The sequence below is a fragment of the Tamandua tetradactyla genome, chromosome 6 (assembly GCF_023851605.1).
Source record: "Tamandua tetradactyla isolate mTamTet1 chromosome 6, mTamTet1.pri, whole genome shotgun sequence".
In the NCBI taxonomy this organism is placed as follows: Eukaryota; Metazoa; Chordata; class Mammalia; order Pilosa; family Myrmecophagidae; genus Tamandua; species Tamandua tetradactyla.
In genome coordinates this window covers 138,381,055-138,400,661 of record NC_135332.1, presented here as the reverse complement: position 1 = coordinate 138,400,661, position 19,607 = coordinate 138,381,055, and the positions used below count along the sequence as shown (strand labels likewise).

At 44.0% G+C, this 19,607-nt stretch overlaps 1 pseudogene; it reads left to right on the top strand.

Annotated features, from left to right (window-relative positions):
* The first annotated feature begins 17,383 nt into the window (after nt 1-17,383).
* On the top strand, nt 17,384-18,936 carry LOC143688857 (polypyrimidine tract-binding protein 3 pseudogene; annotated as a pseudogene).
* The last annotated feature ends 671 nt before the right edge of the window (nt 18,937-19,607 follow it).

Genomic DNA, 19,607 nt, shown 5'->3' with positions numbered 1-19,607 from the left:
GTTAAGAACACAGGTTATCAGGTGATAGAAATAAGATAGAGATTGGACAATCAGTGCTGAAGGAATACCAATTGTGCAACAGGACTGAATGTAAAAATTTAGAAATGGATAGCACAGTATTGTCAGGTCTCAGAAAAAGAACTTTAAATATAAAAGGGACTTTTTTTATGTTCTACACATATATTCAATAATTCTCAATATCATCACATAGTTGCATATGCCTCATTTCTTAGAACATTTGCATCAATTCAGAAAAAGAAAAAAAAAGACAACAGAAAAAGAAATAAAATGAAAACAGAAAAAAAAAGATTATACATACCATACCCCTTACCCCTCACTTTCATTGATCACTAGCATTTCAAACTAAATTTATTTTAACATTTGTTCCCCCTATTCTTTATTTTTATTCCATATGTTCTACTCATTTCTTGACAAGGTAAATAAAAGGAACATCAGACACAAGGTTTTCACAATCACACAGTCACATTGTGACAGCTATATCATTATTCAATCATCCTCAAGAAAGATGACTACTGGAACACAGCTCTACATTTTCAGGCAGTTCTTTCCAGCCTCTCCATTACATCTTGAATAACAAGATGATATCTACTTAATGCTTAAGAATAACCTCCAGGACAACCTCTCGACTCTGTTTGGAATCTCTCAGCCATTGACACTTTGTCTCATTTCCCTCTTCCCCCTTTTGGTCGAGAAGGTTTTCTCAATCCCTTGATGCTCTCAGCTCATTCTAGGATTTTTCTCAATCCCTTGATGCTGAGACTCAGCTCATTCTAGGATTTCTGTCCCATGTTGCCAGGAAGGTCCACACCCCTGGGAGTCATGTCCCATGCAGAGAGGGGGAGGGTGGTGAGATTGCTTGTTGTGTTGGCTGGAGAGAGAGGCCACATCTGAGCAACAAAAGAGGATCTCTTGGGAGTGACTCTTAGGTCTAAATTGTAAGTAGGCTTGACCTATCCTTTGTGGTGTTAAGTTTCATATGAACAAACCCCAAGACTGGGAGCTCAGCCTATAGCTTTGGTTGTCCACACTGCTTGTGAGAATATCAAGAATTCAACTTGGGGAAGTTGAATTTCTCCCCATTCTCACCATATCCCAAAGGGGGCTTTGCAAATACTTTTCCACTCACTGATCAAATCACTCTGGGATTCATTGGGACATCACTCTGGACAAACAAACAAAATCTCATGTACTACCTGAGATACCAAGTACTTATGGTGTTAAATCAAGCTATCTACATAAGTTATATTAGGAAATGCACTAGTCAAAATATAAATTTTGTAACAAAGATTTTTTGCTTTAGTCTCACACATAAGTTGAAATTTTAAAATATTAATTACCATCTATTTTCAGCACCCTGCAATAATGACATTCCTTTGTTCTTCCTCATGCAAAGAGATTTTTAAAATTTGGACAATTTAGTCACTATTATTATACACTCTAGGTATTCCTAGATTATACGATCTCAATCTTTAACATCTATCTTTCTTTCTGATTTCATTTATGTCCCCAATGCTCCTCCCTCTATCATTCTCACATGCAGCTTCATTCAGTGTTTTAACATAATTGTATTACAGTTAGGTAGTATTGTTCTGTCCATTTTTGAGTTTTTGTATCCAGTCCTGTTGCACAGTCTTTATCCCTTCAGCTCCAGTTACCCAATATCTTACCCTATTTCTATATCCTAATGATCTCTGTTACCAACAAAATATTCTGAGTTTATTCACTAATGTCAGTTCATATCAGTAAGCCCATACAGTATTTGTCCTTTAGTTTTTGGCTAGTCTCACTCAGCATAATGTTCTCAAGGTCCATCCATGTTGTTACATACTTCATAAGTTTATTGTCTTAAAGCTGCATAATATTCCATCGTATGTATATACCACAGTTTCGTTAGCCACTCGTCTGTTGATGGACATTTTTGGCTGTTTCCATCTCTTTGCAATTGTAAATAATGTTGCTATAAACATTGGTGTGCAAATGTCCGTTTGTGTCTTTGCCTTTTTGTCCTCTGAGTAGATACCTAGCAATGGTATTGCTGGATCATATGGCAATTCTATATTCAGCTTTTTGAGGAACTGCCAAACTGCCTTCCACAGTGGTTGCACCATTTGACATTCCCACCAACAGTGAATAAGTGTGCTTTTTCTCCACATCCTCTCCAGCACTTATCATTTTCTGTTTTGTTGATAATGGCCATTGTGGTGGGTGTGAGATGATATCTCATTGTGGTTTTGATTTGCATTTCTCTAATGGCCAGGGACGTTGAGCATCTCTTCATGTGCCTTTTGGCCATTTGTATTTCCTCTTCTGAGAAAGTGTCTGTTCAAATCTTTTTCCCATTTTGTAATTGGATTGGCTGTTTTTTGTTGTTGAGTTGAACAACCTCTTTATAAATTCTGGATACTAGACCTTTATCTGATATGTCATTTCCAAATATTGTCTCCCATTGTGTAGGCTGTCTTTCTACTTTCTTGATGAAGTTCTTTGATGCACAAAAGTGTTTAATTTTGAGGAGCTCCCATTTATTTATTTCCTTCTTCAGTGCTCTTGCTTTATGGTTTTAGGTTTAAGGTCCATAAAACTGCCTCCAATTGTAAGTTTCATAAGATATCTCCCTACAGTTTCCTCTAACTGTTTTATGGTCTTAGACCTAATGTTTAGATCTTTGATCCATTTTGAGTTAACTTTTGTATAGGGTGGGAGATACGGGTCTTCTTTCATTCTTTTGCATATGGATATCCAGTTCTCTAGGCACCATTTATTGAAGAGACTGTTCTGTCCCAGGTGAGTTGGCTTGACTGCCTTATCAAAGATCAAATGTCCATAGATGAGAGGGTCTATATCTGAGCACTCTATTCGATTCCATTGGTCGATATATCTATCTTTATGCCAATACCATGCTGTTTTGACCACTGTGGCTTCATAATATGCCTTAAAGTCAGGCGGCACGAGACCTCCAACTTCGTTGTTTTTCCTCAAGATATTTTTAGCAATTCAGGGCACCCTGCCCTTCCAGATAAATTTGCTTATTGGTTTTTCTATTTCTGAAAAATAAGTTGTTGGGGTTTTGATTGGTATTGCATTGAATCTGTAAATCAATTTAGGTAGGATTGACATCTTAACTCTATTTAGTCTTCCAATCCATGAGCACGGTATGCCCTTCCATCTATTTAAGTCTTCTCTGATTTCTTTTAACAGTTTCTTATAGTTTTCTTTGTATAGGTCTTTTGTCTCTTTAGTTAAATTTATTCCTAGGTATTTTATTCTTTTAGTTGCAATTGTAAATGGAATTCATTTCTTGATTTCCCCCTCAGCTTGTTCATTACTAGTGTATAGAAATGCTACAGATTTTTGAATGTTGATCTTGTACCCTGCCACTTTGCTGTATTCGTTTATTAGTTCTAGTAGTTTTGCTGTGGATTTTTCAGGGTTCTTGACATATAGTATCATATCATCTGCAAACAGTGATAGTTTTACTTCTTCCTTTCCAATTCTGATGCCTTGTATTTCTTTTTCTTGTCTAATTGCTCTGGCTAGAACTTCCAACACAATGTTGAATAACAGTGGTGATAGTGGACATCCTTGTCTTTTTCCTGATCTTAGGGGGAAAGTTTTCAGTTTTTCCCCATTGAGGATGATATCAGCTGTGGGTTTTTCATATATTCCCTCTATCATTTTAAGGAAGTTCCCTTGTATTCCTATCTTTTGAAGTGTTTTCAACAGGAAAGGATGTTGAATCTTGTCAAATGCCTTCTCTGCATCAATTGAGATGATCATGTGATTTTTCTGCTTTGATTTGTTGATATGGTGTATTACATTAATTGATTTTCTTATGTTAAACCACCCTTGCATACCTGGGATGAATCCTACTTGGTCGTGATGTATAATTCTTTTAATGTGTTGTTGGATACGATTTGCAAGAATTTTATTGAGGATTTTTGCATCTATATTCATTAGAGAGATTGGTCTGTAGTTTTCTTTTTTTGTAATATCTTTCCCTGGTTTTGGTATGAGGGTGATGTTGGCTTCATAGAATGAATTAGGTAGTTTTCCCTCCACTTTGATTTTTTTGAAGAGTTTGAGGCGAGTTGGTACTGATTCTTTCTGGAATGTTTGATAGAATTCACATGTGAAACCGTCTGGTCCTAGACTTTTCTTTTTAGGAAGCTTTTGAATGACTGATTCAATTTCTTTACTTGTGATTGGTTTGTTGACGTCATCTATTTCTTCTTGAGTCAAAGTTGGTTGTTCATGTCTTTCCAGGAACCCGTCCATTTCATCTAAATTGCTGTATTTATTAGCGTAAAGTTGTTCATAGTATCCTGTTATTACCTCCTTTATTTCTGTGAGGTCAGTAGTTAGGTCGCCTCTTCCATTTCTGATCTCATTTATTTGCATCCTCTCTAGTCTTCTTTTTGTCAATCTTGCTAAGGGCCCATCAATTTTATTGATTTTCTCATAGAACCAACTTCTGGTCTTATTGATTTTCTCTATTGTTTTCATGTTTTCAATTTCATTTATTTCTGCTCTAATCTTTGTTATTTCTTTCCTTTTGCTTGCTTTGGGGTTAGTTTGCTGTTCTTTCTCCAGTTCTTCCAAGTGGACAGTTAATTCCTGCATTTTTGCCTTTTCTTCTTTTCTGATATAGGCATTTAGGGCAATAAATTTCCCTCTTAGCACTGCCTTTGCTGCATCCCATAAGTTTTGATATGTTGTGTTTTCATTTTCCTTTGCCTCTAGGTATTTACTAATTTCTCTTGTAATTTCTTCCTTGACCCAGTCGTTATTTAAGAGTGTGTTGTTGAGCCTCCACGTATTTGTGAAGTTTCTGGCACTCCGCCTATTATTGATTTCCAACTTCATTCCTTTATGATCCGAGAAAGTGTTGTGTATGATTTCAATCTTTTTGAATTTATTAAGACTTGCTTTGTGACCCAGCATATGCTCTATCTTTGAGAATGATCCATGAGCACTTGAGAAAAAGGTGTATCCTGCTGTTGTGGGATGTAATGTCTTATAAATGTTTGTTAAGTCTAGCTCATTTATAGTAATATTCAGATTCTCTATTTCTTTATTGATCCTCTGTCTAGATGTTCTGTCCATTGATGAGAGTGGGGAATTGAAGTCTCCAACTATTATGGTATATGAGTCTATTTCCCTTTTCAGTGTTTGCAGTGTATTCCTCACGTATTTAGGGGCATTCCGGTTCGGTGCATAAATATTTATGATTGTTATGTCTTCTTGTTTAATTGTTCCTTTTATTAGTATATAGTGTCCTTCTTTATCTCTTTTAACTGTTTTACATTTGAAGTCTAATTTGTTGGATATTAGTATAGCTACTCCTGCTCTTTTCTGGTTGTTATTTGCATGAAATATCTTTTCCCAACCTTTCACTTTCAACCTATGTTTATCTTTGGGTCTAAGATGTGTTTCCTGTAGACAACATATAGAAGGATCTTGTTTTTTAATCCATTCTGCCAGTCTATGTCTTTTGATTGGGGATTTCAGTCCATTAACATTTAGTGTTATTACTGTTTGGATAATATTTTCCTCTTACATTTTGTCTTTTGTATTATGTACATCATATCTGATTTTCCTTCTTTCTACACTCTTCTCCATACCTCTCTCTTCTGTCTTTTCGTATCTGACTCTAGTGCTCCCTTTAGTATTTCTTGCAGAGCTGGTCTCTTGGTCACAAATTCTCTCAGTGACTTTTTGTCTGAGAATGTTTTAATTTCTCCCTCATTTTTGAAGGACAATTTTGCTGGATATAGGAGTCTTGGTTGGCAGTTTTTCTCTTTTAGTAATTTAAATATATCATCCCACTCTCTTCTAGCTGCCATGGTTTCTGCTGAGAAATCTACACATAGTCTTATTGGGTTTCCCTTGTATGTGATGGATTGTTTTTCTCTTGCTACTTTCAAGATCTTCTCTTTCTCTTTGACCTCTGACATTCTAACTGGTAAGTGTCTTGGAGAACGCCTTTGGGTCTATTCTCTTTGGGGTGCACTGCACTTCTTGGATCCGTAATTTTAGGTCTTTCATAAGAGTTGGGAAATTTTCAGTGATAATTTCTTCCATTAATTTTTCTCCTCCGTTTCCCTTCTCTTCTCCTTCTGGGACACCCACAACACGTATATTTGTGCGGTTTGTATTGTCCTTGAGTTCCCTGATACTCTGTTCAAATTTTTCCATTCTTTTCCCTATAGTTTCTGTTTCTTTTTGGAATTCAGATGTTCCATCCTCCAAATCACTAATTCTATCTTCTGTCTCTTTAAATCTATCATTGTAGGTATCTATTGTTTTTTCCATCTTTTCTACTTTATCCTTCACTTCCATAAGTTCTGTGATTTGTTTTTTCAGTTTTTCTATTTCTTGTTTTTGTTCAGCCCATGTCTTCTTCATTTCCTCCCTCAGTTTATCGATTTCATTTTTTAAGAGGTTTTCCAATTCAGCATTAGTTGTCTCCGCTCCTGTATCTCATTTGAACTATTGGTTTGTTCCTTTGACTGGGCCAAATTTTCAATTTTCTGAGCATGATCCATTATCTTTTGCTGGCGTCTGGGCATTTAGTCAGATTTCCCTGGGTGTTGCACCCAACAGCTTGAAAGATTTTTCTGTGAAATCTCTGGGTTCTGTTTTTCTTATCCTGCCCAGTAGGTGGCGCTTGTGGCACTCGTTTGTCTGCGGGTCCCACCAGTAAAAGGTTCTGTGGGTCCTTTAACTTTGGAAAGCTGTCGCCGTGGGGGAGGTTCGCCAGCCGAAGCGGCTTGGAGGTGTGCCAGCCGGCCCGGGGATCCGAACGCGGGGAGGGTCGCCGGCCGCTGCAGCCCGGGAGAGCGCCCGTCTGAATCTCCTAGCCGGCCCGGGGCGCCAAGTGTGGCGGGAGGGCGCCATCCGCCGCGGCCCGGGAGAGTGCACCGTTCCCAGCCGGACTGGGAAGCCACGTGTTTGGAAGGGACCCCGGTCACCATTCTCCGCGGCCTGGGGATCTCCGATCCAATTCTCCCAGTTGGTCCGGGGGGCCGCGCTTGGGGGGTGGTGCCAGCCGCTGCAGCTTGAGGGGATCACCTGTCTCATTCTCCCAGGTGGCCCGGGAAGGAGGAAGGGAGGGACTCCGGCCGCTTGCCGCCCCGGCCCGGGGAAGCCTGCGCCCCTCGGCGATCTCACCAGAGCGAGTTCTCCCAGCCAGTCAGCCGTTCCAGAATGGGGTACGCTGTCTTCTTGATCTCTGTCATGGCTCCGGGAGCTGTTCTGTATCGTTTCTACTCCCCTAGTAGCTGTTCTGGAGGAGGAACTAAGACCCGCGCGTCTTACTAAGCCTTACTTCTCCCTTGGTTCAGGAAGGCTGATGAAGTTCAGGGTTTCTCTCTCAGCTGGAAGGATACATGGTGAACACGGTGTCATCTGCTAGCTTCTTCTCCCCTGGCTTCTGACTTCACGAAGATTCCCAGGAGGCGTTTTTCTTCTTTATCTCCATAAGTCGCTGGCTCGTGAACTCTGCCTCGTGGTGCTGCAGCATTCTCTGCTCTCTCAAATCTCCCCATCCCATAAGTTTTGATATGTTGTGTTTTCATTTTCATTTGCCTCGAGATATTTACTGATTTCTCTTGTAATTTCTTCCTTGACTAACTTTTCCAGTTCTTTACACTGCTCTTCTCCTTCTGGGACACTGATAATTCTTTGCTCCTCTTGTTGTCCATCATTTCCCTAAGATCCAGTTGCATTTTTTCCCATCTTTCTTGCCATTTGTTCTTTTGTGAGCTCTAGTTCTACTCTTCTATTTTCTAGTTCACTTATTTTTCCTTCTGCTTCTTTGAATCTGCTATCATGTTTCTCCAGTATAATCTTTGTTTGGTCTATTGTATCTTTCATTTCTGTAAGATCTGCTATTCGGGCAGGCTACGGTGGCTCAGCAGGTAAGAGTGCTTACCTGCCATGCTGAGGACCCAGGTTTGATTCCTGGTGCCTGCCCATGTAAAAAAAAAGATCTGCTATTTTTCTATTTAAACTGATGAATTCTTCTTTATGTTCCTCTAATGACTCCCTGATATCGTTTATTTCTTTATAAATATTCTTGAGTAGTTGTTCTATATTCTGTGTCCTCTCTGGAATTTTGATTTGTCCATTTGTCTGGGCCATTTCTGGTTGGATCTTCATGTGCTTTGTGATTTTTCTGTTGTGTTCTGGGTATTTGATTATCTTCATATGGTTATTATGCAAGTTGGTTTTCTTCACACTTCTAAAATTTTCCTTAGTTTTTGCTGAATGTTTCCTTTTAAGTTTGGCTTCTCAGTTATTCTCTGCCAAATCATGTAGGGGATACAACTCAAGTGTCTATTATAAGGTAGGTCAGGTGCCTGGGTACTCCAGTGGCAGAATGGCTGCCCACTGAAAGGTTTTAAGATATGAGGTATTTTAGAGAAAGGAAACTAGACGAAATGATTGTAAATGAGCATGCTTTATTGGCTGCGGTCCTGGGCAGAGCTCACCAAACCCAAGAGGGAGTGAAGTGAGTCCGCGCCCAGGCTTTGGCAAGTGCAGTTTTTAAGGGCAGGGGTTAGGTGATGACATGAAAGGGGCGGCACATTAAACAAAGGATTATTATGCTAGCGGGTTGAGCAGCGGGTGGTTAGATGTCTGTGAATAGATGTTTGCTGCACAAAGAACTTGATTGTAATGGTTCACCTCCCGTTCCGGAGTGACTTCATGATTCCAGCCATAGAGCCCTCCCTTATTCCCCTGACCTAACGTTCCAGCCTTTTTTTTTTGATAGTAGGGTGTTGAGATCTTTCTAGCTACTTCCTGCTGCAGTGGGATGGCGTGGGCCATGGGCTGAAATGTTAGGGTCGGGAGAGAGGAGAGGCTGGCTGCAGGAGTTTGGTGAGGTTGGCAGGAAGTGATGCAGAAGCATTTGGTTGATTGCCACTCGAGATAGTTCTCTTATATGACCCTGGAGGAAGTTAAGGAGGCACGGAGCTAGGAGAAAAAAGAGACAAATTAAGATAACTGGACCTAGCAGTGGGAGAAGCCATGCTGCTAGTGGAGAGGAGAACCAGTTTAGGGCAGAGGAGGTTTCTTGTTTCCTGTGATAAAAATCTTCCTTTAGCTTGTTTAGGGTTTGAATGTTTTGTTCTACCAGAGCTGATTCATTGATATAATAGCAACATTCTTCTTGGAGAAATATACACGTCCCTCCTTTTTTGACTGTCAGCAGGTCTAAGTCCTGTCGATTTTGAAGAGTTACCTGAGCTAGTGAAGTGAGCTGGTGTTGTAGAGATGAGAGAGATTCGGCTATTGATTCTAGAGCTACCTGCAGTCAAGTTTTAAAGTTCTGAGAGGTTAGAATATTGTGTCCTAGTGCCCCTCCCACTGTGGCTGAGGCTGTGACCAAGGCAGTCAGGCTGATGCCTACTAGGATAGGAAGAAAGGCAGCCCTTTTTGAGTACGAGGTGGGTGATAACCAAGCTAGCTCAGACTCCCCGTAGAGGGTTAGTTGAGGAACAATAGCTACTAGGAAGCATGGTCCTGAGGCAGTGGGGTTAAGGTACTTGATAAGAGTTTCATTACATCAGAAATATTGCCCTTCAGGGGCATGGGTGGTGTTGTGGATAGTGACATTGGTTTAGCATCGGTTTTGAAGTTTGGCTTGTTCTACAGTTATGTGTGTGAGGTAGCAGGTTTTTAGGGGATAGGGAAGGTTTTCAGACTCAGGTTCCCACAGGGGGATACTTTTCAAGGTGGTGTGGCAGGAATAGAGCTGTGTTGGTGTATTTGGGTGAGGTTTACAGGGATGGCTGCCAAGAGTGGCCTATTTAATGACGCACACAGGAAACAGCGGGATATTTCAGGAAGTATTTGCATTTGGTTGAGGAATTGCAAGGTTTGTTGGAGGATTTGAAGCCATGTATGTGAGGTTGTTGTGGCAGAGGTTTGGGCAAGGTGATTGGAGAGGCTTTGCTCAGCTTGTGCAATGTCAATAGACACCTGGGTAAAAGCAGTGTTAACGAGGGCATATTCGCGGTGTATTTCAATGGTGCCTATAGGGTATCAGGACCAGCTGCTGTAGTATAGTTTTCCTTGGACTCCTGCTACCCATTTCATGTCCCAGGGATCTGCAGTATTTGTGTAAAATTGCTCAGAACTGATGTAACAGGTACCCTTATGAAGTGCTTCATTGTGAGCATCGTGTATCCTGCATGACCAATAGGGGCATCCCCCGCATATGATGTTATAGTTGTTTTGGTTACAATAGCTTTTGGTTTGGGCATATGGAAAGCAGGCATAAGGCCTTAGGAGTTCACCTTTTCAACTGATATTGGAGTAATAGGAATGGTTATAGGTTGGCTACAACCTGTTAACAGGCGATTTGCTGTGCCAATTATGTGAGTGGTTGCTTTTCCATTTTGGGTAAAGGTTTCCCTGATTTGGAATTCCCAGACATAGGATTTGCTTTCAGTGGAGTTAGGAGGGTGAGCAGCACGAGTGATATGGACCCGAGTGGGCCCCAGAGGCTGGCAAGTGTAGGAGGGCTCATCCTGCTTATATAATTTGACCCGAGATAAGTGGTGCCAAGAGGAGTTCCCCAATAGTTTTATCGCTGTAGGAGTGGTAAGGACCACTGTGTGTGGGCCAGTCCACCGTGGTTGGAGTGGTCTAGGCTGCAGCTGTTTGAGGAGTACCTCATTTCCTGGTTGAAGATTGCGGGGGGAATTGGCAGGATCAGTTTCCGTTCCCGCAGTAATTGCCTGATTAAAGAGAGATATGGCAGGTAAGAGCTTAAAGGAGGAGGCTGCACTGGCAACTGATGATTAAGTAGGTATGGGCGGCCGTACATAAGCTCGAAAGGACTTAGAAAAATAGGTGCCTGTGGAGTGGCACATAGTCAGGTGAGGGCTAGAGGAAGGAGGTCAACCCAGGATTGCCATAGCTCAATGGCCAATTTGGTTAGTTGAGTTTTGATAAGGCCATTAGCCCATTCTACCTTACCAGAAGATTGAGGTTGGTAAGGAACATGTAGTTTCCATTTTATTCCCAAGGCTGATGAGTTTTGTTGAACCACCTGAGAAATAAAAGCTGGCCATTATCGGATTGGATGGAGGTAGGTAGTCCAAAACGGGGAATGATTTGCTTTAGAAGGATGTCAGCTACCACGTCAGCAGTTTCCCATGTAGTGGGGAAAGCTTCTGTCCAGCCTGTTAAAGTGTCAAGCATAGTTAGGAGGTACCGTCATTTCTTATGGGTGGGCATGTGTGTGAAATTGAGTTGCCAGTCCTGTCTGGGAAGGTGGCCCCTTAGCTGGTGAGTTGGGAAAGTAGGGCACAACCCTCCCTGTGGACTTGTCATTTGGCAAGTGGGACAATAGGAACAAACCGAGTTATGAGGTTAGTCAAGGACGGGTGGTGGAATAAAGGCTGGAGGAACTGTGTGAGGGCTCTGGGTCTGATATGCAGTGATGAGTGTATCTGAGAAAGAATATTGTGAGCCTGCTCAGTTGGGAGAGCCACCTTGTTATTGAGGAAGATCCAGCCCTCCGGTGTTGCAGAACCTCCTGTGTGAGGAGGTCTGCACGTTCCCTGGAAGAGTAGTCCGGTTGGAGGGAAGGAAGAGTAAAGAAAAGAATTGGTGCTGGTAGGTTTGAAGTTGAGGGCTCTTTGGTTAGTTCCCATGTGACTGCATCAGCCCAGTTGTTTCCGTGGGTGACACTGGAGTCATCTGTTTGGTGCCCCTTGGAGTGGATAATGGCCACTTGTGAGGGCAGCAGAAGGGCTTGAAGGAGGCATTGGATTAGCTTAGCATTAATTACTGGTGAGCCCTTTGTGGTAAGGAATCCTCGCTCCCTCTAGATAGCTGAGTGGCAATGTGCTATTAAAAAGCATATTTAGAATCTGTGTAAATATTAGCTGACTTGTGTTTAGCTAAGTGTAAAGCTCTGGTTAGAGCAATTAGCTCAGCTTTTGGGAATGTGGTTCCCTCCGGGAGTCATATGACCTCAAGTATTTCAGAGGGAGTGACTATAGCATATGAAGCTCTGCACCTCCCCTGCTGGTCTATGATTGAACTGCCCTCTATGAAAAGGGTAAGATCTGCCTCTGGCAGCGGTGTGTCTGAAAGACCCTGGCATGGGGAGGCAAGCTCTTCCATGATTTCGGTGCAAAGGTGTGTGGGTTGGGGGAAGGGGTTTGACAAGGGCTCTGGAGGGAGAAGAGTGGCTGGGTTGAGACTAGGTGAGGTAGAGAGAGCAATCTTTAGGTTTTCCAGGAATAGTAAATGAAATTCTTGGACACGAGAAGGAGTGAGCAGAGACAGAGACTTATGGGATAAGAGGTCTTGCAGATGGTGGGGGGACAGAACTTGGAGAGGTTTACCCAGGCTGAGTTGCAGAGCTTCACGGGTTAGGGTGGCCACTGCAGCTAATGCCCGGAGACAGGGAAGCCAGCCGCGGGCAGTAGGGTCCATCTGTTCGGAGAGGTAAGCGATTAGTATAGGTTGGCCCCAGAGGTTGGGTTAGAACCCCCACAGTCATTCCCCGCTTTTCATCAGTAAATGGAATAAACGGTTTGTCAGGATTTGGGAGGGCAAGGGGAGGTGACTGAAGTAAGGCACTGTGGAAGACCGAGAAGGCTTTGGATATGGTGGAGGGGTTGTCCAGCAGACCTGCAGGTGTTGCTTTGGCTGCATCGTAGAGGGGCTTTGCTAGAACAGAAAAATTAGGGACCCAGTGCTGGAAAATTCCCAGGAAACCTAGAAAGGGTAAAAATTGTTCAGCATTTTCCAGAGGCTGGAGTTCGCAGAGTGCTTGCTGCCTGTCAAGTGTGAGGTGTCGAGAGGTGGGAGTAAGGAGGAGGCCCAGATACATAACAGTGGAACAGGAAAGTTGGGCCTTGGTTGGTGAAACCCAGTATCCTTTCTCCTCCAAGAAATTTAATAGGGTGGCTGTGGCTTCTGTGGAGGCATTTTTAGAAGGGCTGCAAATTAATAAGTTATCTACATATTGGAGAACAACACTGGGAGTTAGGTTGCATTGTGTTAGGTCTTTGGCTAAGGCTTGGCCAAAGATGTGGGGGCTATTGCGAAACCCCTGAGGCAGTACTGTCCACGTCAGTTGCTGGGCAGCTAGAGAGTCTGGGTCTTTCCAGGTAAAAGCGAATAGATTGTAACAGGCAGGGTCTAGAGGTATAGTAAAAAAGGCATCTTTGAGGTCCAGGACTGTGTAGTGAGTAGTGTGAGGAGGTATGTGTGAGAAAAGAGTATATGGGTTGGGGACCACGGGTGGATAGGAATAACAGCTTCATTAATTAGTCTGAGGTCCTGGACTAAACGGTAAGAACCATCAGGTTTTTAAACAGGTAAGACAGGAGTATTATATGGTGAATTAGTAGGTATAAGGAGTTTCTCCCATTTGAACCGGTTGATGATGAGTTGCAGTCCCCTTTGATGGGTTACAGAAATGGGGAATTGTGGCCGGGAGGGGAATGAGAATGTATTTTTTAATCCGATGAGAACAGGTTCATGATGGGAAGCTATGATGGGGTGGAGGTATCCCACACTTTTGGGTTGACTAGGTGGGGTGGTAAGGGGTGAGCGGGAAGGATAGGGTCCTGGGCGGAGGAAGAGGCTACATATAGAGGCAGTAGTAGATTTGCAGGAGGAGTTTTTGTTTAGTGTAATGATACCCCTAACTTGGTGAGAATATCCCACCCCAGTAGTGGGCTAGGGCAAAAAGGCATTACTAAGAAGGAATGTGTAATAGGATGTCCCTCTATTAAACACGTGAGTGGCTTAGTGGTTAAGGGGAGCGAAGGATGGCCATCTATGCCCATCACCGTGACCCGGGAAGGACAGAGTTGACCTGAATAGGTGGGGAGGACAGTAAAGGTAGCCCCCGTGTCCACTAAAATTGATGTGTACTTACCCGCTACCTTGATTGTTACCCTGGGCTCCGCGAGGATGATCGGATCGCTGAGGCCGGGCATCATCAGTCACTGGTGGCCAAGCCCAGGACTGCCAGTGGTGGGTTAGGGGTTGGAAGGACGGCCCCCCCCACGGCCAGGTGCCAAGGGGCAGTCACTTTTCCAGTGTCCGTTTTTTTTACAGAGAGGGCATGGTCCCTTGGGCGGTCAAGGATTGGGTCTCTGGCGGGACCAGTGTCCGTCGAGGCCACATTTGAAGCACTTTCCTGGTGGTGGATTAGTCGTAGCCGGCTTCTTCTCCATTGCAGTAGGCCGCAGGGCCGCAATCAGGGATTCGGTTTGTAAGTTTGCCTTTCAGCGGTCTCGGGACTCTTTTCCGCCCTTTCCAACTCATCACGTGTATTGAAAACTTTAAAGGCCAGGTTTACCTGGTCGCAAATAGGGGACTGAGGACTGTCCTCAATTTTTCTAAGTTTGCGCCTTATGTCTGGGGCTGACTGGGATATAAAATGTGTGGCTAATACGGTTTTACCAGCCTCTGAGCCAGGGTTTAAGCGGGTGTATTGAGAGAGGGCTTCTGTGAGTCGGTGTAGAAATGCTGCCGGGTTTTCCTCAGGTACCTTGTGTGATTTCCCTTAGTTTATGGAAGTTTACTATTTTATGTGAAGCTTTCTGCATACCCACTATGAGACATGTAAGCATTTTATCCCGCCTAGTTCGCCCGTTTCTCCCCGCTGGAGTGTCAACCTGATATTCCCACCCTGGCTCTTGGTCTGGCACTGCCTCGGCCCCTACCGGCATGGTGTGGTCGGTATATGGACCTGGTTGGCATGGGCCCTGGCTGCACTGAAAATACGGTCTCTTTCATCTGGGGTTAGGGAAGAAGAACAGATTATATGAATGTCATGCCAGGTTAGATCGTAGGCATTAGCTAGAGATTGAAATTCCTTAGTATGGGCAGTTGGGTCGCTGGAGAATGAACTTAGCCGTTTCTCAATATTAGAGAGGTCAGCTAGGGAGAAAGGGGTGTGTATTCGAACTAACCCCTCAGGTCCCACAACTCCCCGTAGTGGACAGTAAAGAGTTCTTTGAACGGGTATGAGAGCTTATAGGTGAGGAGGGCAAGGCTGTTGAGGACAGTGGGGGACTGGATGGAGATGGAAGGGGAGGATAAGATGGTGGCAGGAGTACTGCTGGGGTGATGGGAAGACAGGAGGGGGACAGATAAGATGGCGGCGAGGGTGCAGGTGGAAAAGGAGATGGGTAAGATGGTGGCTGGAGTTCCGTTGAGATAGGCGGGGAAAATGAGGGATAAGATGGTGGGTGAAGTGCGGCTGGGGCAGAAGAAGGAAGTAAGGGACAAAATGGCGGCTGAGACTCCGCCGGACCAGAAGAAGAAGGCAAGGGGCAAGATGGCGTTTGAGGCGCCACTGGAGGAGAAGAAGAGGGTAAGGGACAAGATGGCATCTGAGGCGCCGCCGGAGGAGGAGAAGAAGATAAGGGGCAAGGTGGTGTCTGAGGCGCTGCTGGGGAGAGAGAGGGATAGAGTGAGGGAGGAGGGAATTGTGTGGAAGGATCTCGCGGAGACAGTGGTCGCTTGAAAAAGGATGAGTTGGGGGTTCAGAAAAGGAGAAAGTCTCATCAGAGGAAGGGGGGGGGTTGGGAGTTTCTTTGGCTAGGAGAACCTGAGCTGTGGAGCGAGGAGTACGGAGAGAGGGACGCGAGCACGGGAGAAAAGCCTGGACATAAGGAATTTCGGCCCACTTGTCATTCTTTTGGCAGAAATTATGGAGGTCATTAAGGACCTTAAAATCCAAAGTCCCCCCTTCAGGCCATTGAGAACCGTTTCCAATTGGTATTGTGGCCAAGACTTTTTACAAAAGAGAGGTATTTCGGCCGGATGTCTGGAAGTAAATTCAGTGTGAAGAAGTTTGCCAGTAGGCAACTTAAAGGCGTAAGGGGTTGGGTTTTAGAAGATTAATTGCCCATGCTGAGAGGTCTCGCAGGAGAAAGGAATGGCTCTAAGAACAAAGGACTCGCCCAGGGGCGTCAGCGTCCCAACGCCCTGAGAGAGTCCTTAAAGCTCTTACGAACCGGTTTAAAGTCCTGTTCAGGTCTTGGACCCGAGTTTGGGAGGGAGACGGGAAGCGGGGCATCCCCATGACTTATCGAGTCCTGGAAAAAGGGTATGAGGCTTGCAGGCGTCCCTGTTCACCTCAGCCCTCGGGAGAAAACCTGAGGTGAATTCATGATTTTCGGAGAGTAAGGTACGGACAGCCTCTCTCCTTCTCGGAACTGCGAGACTGGGCAGCTGAGCTAGGAGGGGAGGGACTTACCCAATCAGTGATGGATGCGATTGGGGCCAAAGGATCCCTGGTCTCTGGATGTGTGGAGGAGGAGCGAGAGGAAGCCGGGGTGCCCCTGGCAGGGCGGGCAGCACCCGCGCTCCTTTCCCGGGTTTCCGGCACCAAGATGAAAGGTTTTAAGATATGAGGTATTTGAGAGAAAGGAAAGTAGATGAAATGATTATAAATGGGCATGCCTTATTGGCTGCGCTCCTGGGCAGAGCTCACCGAACCCAAGACAGATTGAGGTGAGTCTGCACCCTGGCTTTGGCGAGTGCAGTTTTTAAGGGCAGGGGTTAGGTGATGACATGAAAGGAGCGCACATTAAACAAAGGATTATTATGCTAGCGGGTTGAGCAGCGGGTAGTTAGATGTCCGTGAATAGATGTTTGCTGCGCAAAGACCTTGATTGTAATGGTTCACCTCCCTTCCGGAGTGACTTCATGATTCCATAGAGCCCTCCCTTAATCCCCCGACCTAACACCCACCACGCAGGAGTCACAAGCTGAACGCCTAGCCAGGTCTGGTCAGCAGATGGCATGCTGAATTCTCCTGCTCCCTCTGCCCCGCCCCCCATGGCCCCGGGGACTCGAGGTCCACGAGCTCAGCGGGGGACCTGCTTCCGCAGGTGGGCTCTTTCCCCAGGTGGGCTGCTCCACCAGGGACGGCTGACAGGCGGGTCTACTCCGGGACCTGCAGTCCGGGGCCATTATCTCTCCATCTTCCATCCTGTTTCACCAAGCAGGAATGAACTCATTCCACTCGGTTCACCATCGTCCTGGAAGTCTCTGATAAGGTTATTTTGAAAAATTATTTCTCTCACTCATCTAAGATTTTGTAGTTGCTTGGATTTGTGTTGAAGTTCTCCTTTTGCACTTGGTCTGTCAGTAACTACCCCCAAATCAACGCTGTGATCTCACGCAGGGGGTGCAACTCTGAGTGAAGAGCTGTTAAAGGCTAGCAGAGGGGTTCGGGAGAGGCTCTGCTAGCCAGTCCCGGGAGCAGCCCTGTTACCTTGGCCTCCCTGACAGTGAGCGGGTCAGCCCCCCACAGTGGGTTCCTCCGTCTGGGCCATGGATGGCGGGAATCTGATGAGCATCTTCCGGAATCATCAACGGACCTTTTATCATGAACAATTCTACTCCTACAAAGGTGTGTGTGCTAATGGGCATGACAATAACAGATTTAAAGGAGACAGACCTCCCTGTTTGCCTTCTCGGGTTCTCCATCTTCGCCAAATTCCAAGTGATGCCATCGAAGCAGAAGTCATAACATTAGGTCCACCATTCGGCAAAGTAATCTTCTGCTGTTGGAGGGAAAAAGCCAGGCTTTCTTAGAAATGGCTTCTGAGGAAGCTGCTGTTACTATGATGAATTATTACACTCCTGTTACTCATCACCTACGAAGCCAGCCTGTTTATATCCAGTATTCCAGTCATAGAGAATTCAAGACTGACAATCTGCCTAATCCAGCCAGAACCCAAGGAAGCCTGGCCCTTACTGAACTCCTGCCAATGAAGGCACAGTTCTGCCTGGGCAAAGTCCTGTACTCCGAATAACTATTGAAAATCTCTTTTACCCTGTTACTCTGCAAGTTCTCCCTCAGATATTTTCTAAATTTGGTGTGGTCTTGAAGATTATCATCTTTACAAAGAATAATCAGTTTCAAACCTTGCTTCAGTATGCTGACCCAATGAAAGCACATTATGCTAAAATGGCTCTGGATGGCCAGAATATCTATAATGCATGCTGCACTCTGTGCATTGACTTCTCCAAGCTCACCAGCCTTAATGTGAAATGTAATAATGGCAAAAGCAGAGACTTCACTCTTTTAGACCTTCCTACTGGTGATGGCCAACCATCCTCTGAACCCCCTATGGCTGAAGCTTTTGGAACACCAGGTATAATTTCCTCACCATATGCACGGGCTGCTGGATTTGCCTCAGCCATTGAATTTCCCCAACCTATAGGTCTTTCAGTCCCAGCTGTTCCTGGAGTTCTTGGTCCTCTCACAGTCACCTCCTTAGGGTCACTGGAAGTATGGCCATTCCTGGTGCCAGTGGCATGCTAGGAAATTCTGTTCTCCTTGTCATCAATCTCAATCCTGATCTTATCACACCACGTGGGCTTTTTTATCCTATTTGGGGTATATGGGATGTACATTGAGTGAAAATTATGTTTAATAAGAAAGAAAATGCCTTGGTTCAAATAGCAGATGCAAATCAAGCTCAACTAGCAATGAACCATCTGAGTGGTCAGAGACTTTATGGAAAAGTGCTTCATGCTACACTGTCCAAGCACCGGACAGTTCAGTTTCCTCAAGAGGGACAACGAGACCAAGGTCTGACTTAAAGATTTCAGCAATAGTGCTTTTCATTGCTTCAAAAAGCCTGGCTCTAAAAACTTTGAGAACATCTTTCCACCATCAGCCACTCTGCATCTTTCCAACATCCTCCCTTCTGTTACAGTGGATAATCTGAAGAACCTTTTCACAGACACTGGATGTTCAGTGAAGGCTTTTAAATTCTTTCAGAAAGCTCGCAAAATGGCGTTCATTCCATTGGGATCCATGGAAGAAGCAATCCAGGCCCTCGTCGAGCTTCATAATCGGGTGAGAAAATCACCACCTCAGTTTCCTTCTCAAAATCCACAATCTGACTTTTCCATGAAATTTTCTCCCAAGACTGGACCATAATTGAAGTAAAACCTTCTGACATAGACTGAAGCAGCTCAAGACCAATTCTGCCTCTTACACAAAAATAACTGTTAATTCTTGCTGAGTTTGATATTTAAGTATATTCAAAATATTGAGGGGTGTTCCCTTTTTCCATTTCCCCCCCGCCAATATGTGATCAAAAGTTTGATTTTCTTTACACCATAGTTTCTATGAAAAAACTGTCAAGAAAAAATTAACTCCCTATATTAAATTGAATTTCAAGAGGGCAGACTTTCTTTTATTTTGGGTCCAAATCAGCCTTTAACAACATTTCTAAATTCTGTACTTTAAAATACTTTTAAAATTACTTTATGTAATTTAAATTACTTTTGACCAAGTTTTTAACTTTATGATTCAGAAGTTTGACTTCCATTGGAAATGATATTCACTTATAATTTGTGTCAATTATTTGCCCTATATTAGTAGTTATTATACTTTGAGTTATAATGGAAGAAAATTTATATAATCTTGCGGGTTTCCTTTTATTGACACCCCCCCACTGGAAGACACTCCTTTGACTAATGCATATTTTTAACTTTTTAAGACTATTTGGAGAAATGTAGCATCTCAACTGTCCCTAGGAAAATTAAGTGGAAGTCAACCAGGATCTATT